The sequence below is a fragment of the Nanorana parkeri genome, unplaced genomic scaffold (assembly GCF_000935625.1).
Source record: "Nanorana parkeri isolate BGI_ZX_2015 unplaced genomic scaffold, ASM93562v1 scaffold1060, whole genome shotgun sequence".
NCBI classification, from domain to species: domain Eukaryota; kingdom Metazoa; phylum Chordata; class Amphibia; order Anura; family Dicroglossidae; genus Nanorana; species Nanorana parkeri.
The window spans coordinates 481,792-489,901 of NW_017307328.1; positions in this window are offsets into that span (position 1 = coordinate 481,792).

Sequence of the window (8,110 nt, forward strand, 5' to 3'; positions counted from 1 at the left end):
ACTTTTAGGGGCTTTGGGGGAAATATTGGGGTCTAAACAGACCCCTTATATTTCCCTTTAAAAAAAAAAGTCCTTAACCTCTTTTTCTGCAGCCTCTGTTATAAATAAATAGGAATCCTCTATACTGAGTGTTCCTGTTCATTCATAAGGACAGAGTATGTTTACTATATCCACAATCATGAATGAACAGGAAGTGATGTAAAGCCCTTCCCATTCATTCATAATTGGGGACACAGTAAACATACTGTCCTCAATTATTTACAAACACTCAGCGATCACTGATCGCCAAGTGTTTGTACCCGCTCTCCATCCTGGATCAGCTGTCGTAGGCGGCTGAGCGAGTGGTGCGGGGAGGAGAGCTCGATCTAACAGCTGCCTCCTCCCCTGCACCGCTGACCAGCCTCCTGTGACAGCAATGAGAACTGTCTCTGCCCCCACAACACTCTCCTGATCTGTCACACGAGGCTGAGCGGTGTGGGGAGGAGAGACACTAGCCGCTCACAGCACTCTCCTCCCGCACCGCTCGGCCTCCTGTGACAGTTTCTCTCATGCCTGCTGGGATACAGAGCAGCACCCAGCAGGGAGTAGAGAAAGCACGGATGCACCACTATTTCAGCCCAAAAATTGCACTTTTGGCATTTTGCGCCCGATAAGTTTGAGGCCAAAATATTGGTGCATCCCCAATTATAACCTGTTTTGAACAAGAAGGGGACTATAGCCAAATAGTTTACAAACTAAAACAAAACTTTAAAATTAAAGAGCTAGGGAACATCAGTCACTATCTGGGAACTCAAATAGTGAGAAGATAGAAGCGATCTTCTCAACCAAAGTTTCAACATGCAGGATGCCAAAAAAGTAAAAACACCCCTGAAACCAGGCTATCAAAAAAACAAGCGGGCAAACTCACTAAAAAAAAAGTCGCAACACCCTGTCACACATTAAAGTGGGTAATACAATACTTCAAATGAGCAATTTGGATGAAGCTATGACTGCCAGCAATGTCAAATCCAAAACTAGTTGGATATGTGGATGCTGATTGGACTGGAGACTCCACAGACTGCAGATCCACAAGTGTTTACATCTTTCAATACGGGGAAGGAACCATAAGTTGGTCTAGCCCAGGGGTAGGCAACCTTGGCTCTCCAGCTGTGTTGAAACTACAAATCCCATAAGGTATGGCAAGCCACAGGCATGACTCCCAGAGGCAGAAACATGATGGGCTTTGTAGTTTCAGCACAGCTGGAGAGCCCAGGTTGCCTACCCCTGGTCTAGCCGAAAAGCAAAAACCACTGTTGCACTTTCATCAACTGAAGCTGAATACATAAAAGCAGCACACATGTCAAGAAGCAATATGGATTCCCCAGCTTTTAATGGACATGGGCGTAGACATGTCAAACCGCATCCCAATCTTTGAAGACAACCAGGGATGTATAAAGCTGACACAATCAGAAAGGGTCAACCCTAGAACCAAGTACATTGATGTGAAGTATCATCTGCTAAGGGACACTCAAGTAACCTATTATCGACATGCAATATTGCTCATCAGAAGAAATGGCTGTGGACGCAGTCACCAAGCCATTGCCAAAGGATCGTCACAGTTTCCTTCGAGAGAAGCTAAATCTCATATAGCAACGCATATACTGTTGAGAAGGGGTGTTGGAAATGCAACAGCATACTGATTGTTTTACTGACTGTAATTATGTCTTTAGAGCTGTAGATGGCTCTGTAGTGCACTGTTAGTTTTCTATATGCATACTTACCTATGATACACAGGAAGTTTTCCTATCTACTGTATATGTTTCCTGAACAATTCTGTATTCCTGTATACATACATGTCCTTATAAATATAGTATAACGACTCGGCTTGTTCTCCTGTTTAAGATTGTCTGCTGCCCGCCCTGACCTTGGCTTGTTATCTGAAACTCCTTTTGCTCCATCCATTCATTCATCCCTGCCTGCACTGTGTCTTCAGGTACTTTCCTCACGAGCAGGGTGAAACTTCAGTGAGGTGGTCCCTGGCGGAACACTGGCGGGCCCTTAGATTCCACACCCGGGGGATCCCATGTCATCCGCTCTCCTGTGAGCTCTCAACCCTAGTACCGTGGCACACTGGCTTCACTTCCTGAGGCTGCCTGTCTTCCTGACCATTAAGGAATCCGGGTGGCTTGTCATGAGGTTCTGACTGGCTTTCTGATTGGTCAGGAAGCCAGGCTGCCTAGCAACAAGTGAAGCTGGCTTCCTAGCCAATCAGGAAATGGGCGGCATGTCATGGCACGCCTCCTGGCTTCCTGATTGGCTAGGAAGCCGGCTTCACTTGTTGCTGTGCAGCCTGTCTTCCTGACCAATCTCCCTCTGATCAGAGGTTCCGGTATTGGAGTATTTGGATGAGTACGAGTACTCACCCAAATACTTTGTATCGGCACCGATAACGATACTAGTATCGGTATCAGTGCATCCCCAAATATTACAGTGGACATGTACAGAAGCTGGCAACACACCTGCCAGTCCTGGGTTGTAGCGCTTCGTTTTTGCTTTCTTCACACCTGCAGTGCAGCACACCACAACTCACATTGCTCGTATTGTGTTTTTTTGCGACAAAAATTGTGCACGTCTGTTTTTTCAGATATAACAGTATGCGGCCAGCACATTAAAATAAATAGGTTGCTTAAACACGGGGGGGCGGGGGCATTTATCAAAACTGGAGCAGATAACATCTGGACCAAATTTGCATTACAGCCAATCAGCTTCTCTGTCTCATTTTCAAACTTTACCTGAGCAAACTGAAGGCTGATTGGTTGCCATGGACAACTGCTCCAGATTCTGTTTGCTCCAGTTTTTATGCATTTCCCCCACTGTACCTTAATGCACAAAAACGTGTGAAGTATGAAACGCATTTGCAAAGCGTTTCTTGGTCTCAGGTCACTGCAGCTCATTCCACTGAGAATCACACACAAGTTCTGCTGCTTCCTGCAGGGTGGAAGTTCTGTCAGCTGGTCTGTGGTTATCATTAGCAGCTCTCAGCATTTTTACTTCTCGCATACCTTTTTTTTTTTTTTCTTTAACATTTGCAAACATGTAACACCTAGGTGTGGAGTTCTTACACTTGTAACCACATAGTTGTAACTGTTCTTGAAGCAGAATTAAGGTGAAATCTATTATTAACCCTTGCGCTGGTGCTACCCCCACAATGCAAGGGTTAACGGCTCGGTTTGGTCTGGGAAGGGAAATAACAACTATATTCACCTCATACTACTCCTACATTGCAGTGATGGAATGTCCCTCGGCGTCCCCACGTCCTATATACTGTGTATAGAATGTGATGATTTACAGGACTTTAGACAGCTGCAGTGGAGGGGGGGGAGAGCATCCAGGGACCGGCCTAGGAGCAAGTCGGCTCCGAAGATCAGGTGAGTATAAGTTTAATACTCCCTAGACACAACCGAGCATTTAACTCTTGCAGTGACAGGATCACCACTGGCATAAATCTGTAATACAAAACAAGGTGGACAACGTGAAAAAAAAGTGCTTCATACTTGTTCCGAGTTGACAACGCTGCACTGAAGTCATGAGATTATCATACCAGGCAAGGAGCTAATAACATAGTAAGATAGTATTTGAGGTTGAATAAAGACACAGGTCCATCAAGTTCAACCTATTGCGTGTAGGTATGTGATTCTGCATGTGTATGAGTCCATATGTGACCTTGTTCTTAAGTGTACCTGTACCCCTGCATGTTACGGTCTCTGAGGAAATCGTCCAAATGCTTTTTGAATGATTCCACACTCACAGCTGAAATCACTGCTTGCGGCAGCGAGTTCCAGACCCTTACCGCTATAACTGAGAAGAACCCCCTACGCCCCTTGTGCTAAAATCTTTTCTCCACCAATTTTAGGTGGTGGCCTCTGGTCTTTGTTTTGGAGTTTACCGTAAAAAGTTTATTGCTGATGTTGCTATCCCCGTTGAACATCTTGTAAATCATATCATGTCCCCCCTTAATCTCCTTACTTCCAGCGTGAACATGTTTAAATTTAGTAACCTTGTCTCATAGCTTTGGTCCTCCAGCCCCTTAATTACTTTGGTTGCCCTTCTGTGGACTCTCTCCCGCTCAAGGACATCCTTTCTGTGGATTGGTGACCAAAACTGAACCGCATACTCCAGATGAGGCCGAATTAGTGTTCTATAAAGTGGTAAAATTATAGACTTGTCCCTGCAATACATCCCCTTTTTAATACAAGACATTACTCTGCTCGCTTTGTTTGCCGCAGCCTGGCATTGCAAGCTATTGTTCAATCTGTGGACTGCTATGCCCCCCAGATCTTTTTCCATTTCTGACTTCCCTAGTGGACCCCATTAATGTGTATGCTGCTTGCCTATTTTTAACCCCAAAGTGCATTACTTTACATTTATCGACATTAAACCTCATCTGCCACATTAATGCCCACTCCCCTATTTTATCCAGGTCCTCTTGTAATGTTATAGTGTCTATTTCCGTGTCTATTACCCTCCCAATTTTAGTATCATCTAGAATTTGCAGAAGGAGGTCAGCGATGGCAGCCCTCATATTTCTCTCAGCACACATTTACTTTAAAAACTCTTACCATTTATTTCCAATGAGGTCTTCATAAATGTAAAGGTGATAAAGAGATTGTGCAATCAGGTTGTAATGTGCATCCTCAGCTTTACAAGTAACTCCACATACTTCTTCATGTCTTCATATATATGGAACCTACATTACTGTCCACTCCATTTATATTGAAAAGTACAGTGTCAGAGGGTGTATAAATAGAACTATGTTGGCATTTATTGCGGATGTGCATTGAGGAATTTTAATGCATCATTGCTTGCTGCATACCAAGCACAAATGAGTCTCTGTTTGCAGTATCAGGTGGGAGTTTGGAATCTTAGAAACGCCAAAAACGCACTAGTTTGCTTAATATCTGTGACTGTGTATCAACAATCAACACGTTACAATGAAATGCAATATTTCATAGCAGACAGCTCTTGGTGTCCGTAAGCAGTTGTTCCCAATAACATCATCATGCCCAAAAGAGATGTGTGATGAACGTCATTTTTATAAGGTGGTTAATAAATGCGACTTTCTTCCCTCCACTAGGGCAATTCTACACAAACAATTTGGTATGCCACTGAGAGCCACCAAGAACTGCCCCTTACCCCTCACGGATGATTGCAGCTTTTTGAACATTACCACTGTTAATCTAGTTTGGGTTTCTGTGGGTTACAACATAGAAAATGACATCTGCAGTTTTCACTCTTGACAACTGTGAATACAAATGTGCCAACATATAGAAATAACGAGGATGGACACCCTGAAGGGATTGAAAAGGAAAATGCAGCATGCCGCCTGGTGGGCATTACTAAAAGTGGGGGTGGCCATTAGTACGTGTTGCTTCACAGCGCACGATTTAGTAGTGGCGCAACTTGCCTTGAGGCTTTGCTATGTTTTAGACAAAACAGGCCCTGGAGGTACAATGGAGTGAAAGTGAGAGTACAATAAGTCCAGTTGTTGGTGACAGTGGGATTAAACAAACCCCATATAGTTAGTGTCAGTGAGGTGAAATAAACCACATCCTGGTGTCAGTGGGAGTACAATAAACCCCAAATCACTGGTGTTAGTCAAAGTAACAATAAGCACTGATGTTCAGCAGTTACTTACCTGAATAAATGCTACGACACTGCTGCTCTTTCTCTGCTCACCAGAACTATGCTGTGACCATCTGGCTGGATCACTTTGCCTGACAGTCAGCACCAACAAAACTGCAGTTCCAGGTGTTTGAAGGCAAAGCATTCCAGCACTCAGCACCTCGCTGCCACTATCTCAAGTTCCAAGTCTCCTGGATCCTGTGGGATAGCTTGCAGGATGTGGACAGTACAGGCCCCTGCACCCCACTTGTGACGCCACTGAGTACAGGACAGTGTTTAAAATCCCAGAACTGTTCTATAGGATCTGGGACATGTGCAAACGATGTTAATACACCTAGATTATGCACAGTGGCGTCACAAGGGTGGTGCGGGGTGTGCGGCCCGCACCCGGGTGACACCATTGGAGGGGTGACACCAAAATTACTGTCAGTCATTTTGGTGTCACCCCCCTCTGAAAAGTCGGGCGCTTCGTCATGGACCGAACGCCCGACAGTATCAGGAGAGAGAGGAGGGGACCCGGCGGCATACCTTATCCCGGGTGACTGTCCCCTCCTCTCCCTGCTGGCGTCCATCACCAAAATGGCCGCCAGCAGGTATCAGAAGATCGCCGCGCGTGTGGTGACATCTCAGCGAGTGGGCGGGGTGACACCTGGTTACCGCTCCGGGTGTCACCCAGCCTCGGGACGCCCCCTGATTATACATACATCAAACATGGAAAGGTGGGTAACCTCCCTGAAAAAAAAAATTGTGGCAGAAAGGGGATTCTAACCATCGTGTCCTAAAATGTTTGGGCTTTAGTTCTTGTTCACACGATGTCCGGATTGTGTCCGGACCAGATCCGTGCGCTCATGCACCCAAAATGTTTTCCAATGTATCCCTATGTGTTTTATGGGCTACAGTTCTCATGAGGGCAGTCTGTTCCAGTCCGGACAGAAAAAATACTGCATGTCACATTTTGTCCGGTTGGGAAATGCATGAACGTGTCAAACGCACTGCACTGCAGCTAATATACTGACAGCCCCACTCCAACCAAAAACAAGTGTTTTTACTGGGACACCTCAAAAACGCGTCAAAAACGCACTGCATGTATTGCACCGCGTCTCCAGATCTGAACCAGAAAATCGTGTGAACAAGCCCTTAAAAAAGTTTTTTGGGTTTTTTATGTTTTACCACTTCACATAAGCACACTTTTGTATTTTAATGATGGGCAAAATAATAAACAATGTTTATTCCTGTCTTTTCGATTGGCTATACATCTATGCATTGTGGTAACGTGGTAAAATGCAAGTGAACCGACATGTATCTGCACATCTGCATCCAAGTTCATGCACCCGGACCTGCATGGATGCTGGCAACACACCTGCAGTGTAGCGCACCACAACTCACATAGCCTGTGTTGTGGTTTGCTGAGACAAAAACTTTTCATGTGCCAAGGTGTGCTGCCAGTCCATTCAAAATGAATAGACTGCCTTAGTGCAATCAGGGCATTTTAATATTGCTTTTGCACCAGAATTCTGGCGCTATGTCTGCACCAAATTGTAAAACATGCTGCACTTTTTTCAGGACCACTAGTGACTCCTGCATCAAATTCAAGTAGTTCTTATTTACGCCATATTTCATTCTGGTGCTGTGCTTGCGTCATATTCAATCAATAAATTCTGACAGTTCAGTAATGAGAAAAAGTGATGCAAAGTAAGACCAGGTACTTTTTCGAGGAACTAGTCTGTCGCATGTTTATATTCTATATGTCTGTCACAGCATGCAACATATATCTCAGACGTGACATTCCTTGAAACTGAGGATCCAAGTGAAATCTGTCTCAGACACATATGCGACACTTTGGACAGAGATGCGATACATCTATGTACTTTATCACTATGTATATACAGTATCTGTCCCAAAGATTGTCTCACAAGCCAGCAAAAGTTTCATAGGTTTGCAGCAAATTCATGAATGCTATGCAGCCTTGTACACAAACTACACTATTCCTGTAACCAGTGGCACATTTGTAAAAATGGCAGCTTCCTGCTCCTATCAAACTGATATGAAGCTAGCAGCCGCTGGCATCCTAGCAATCAGTGATGCATCTCCGCTCCCCTATTCAGCTGTCCCAGGGATCTCTCATTTGTGGTGAGCAGTCATTGAGTGCGGAAGTGTTGGTGGGTCAGTGTTTTTTGTTTTGTTTCGAAGTTTATTGTGATTGATCAGGATCTGCATTGCTGGGTGACGTGATTGACAATGGATGTGCAGTGAGGGACTTCTTTTTTACTAAAAGATGTGTCAAAAGTGTGTGGTGTCTTTGTGCTTTAATTTTTTTTAAATATTAGAACCCTTACTCAGTCACGTGTGGGGGAAGGGAGGCTGGATACCTTGGGGCCAGTGGCGGAACTACCACCATAGCGACTGATGCGGTCGCTATGGGGCCCACGGCACGGGGGGGGGGGGGCCC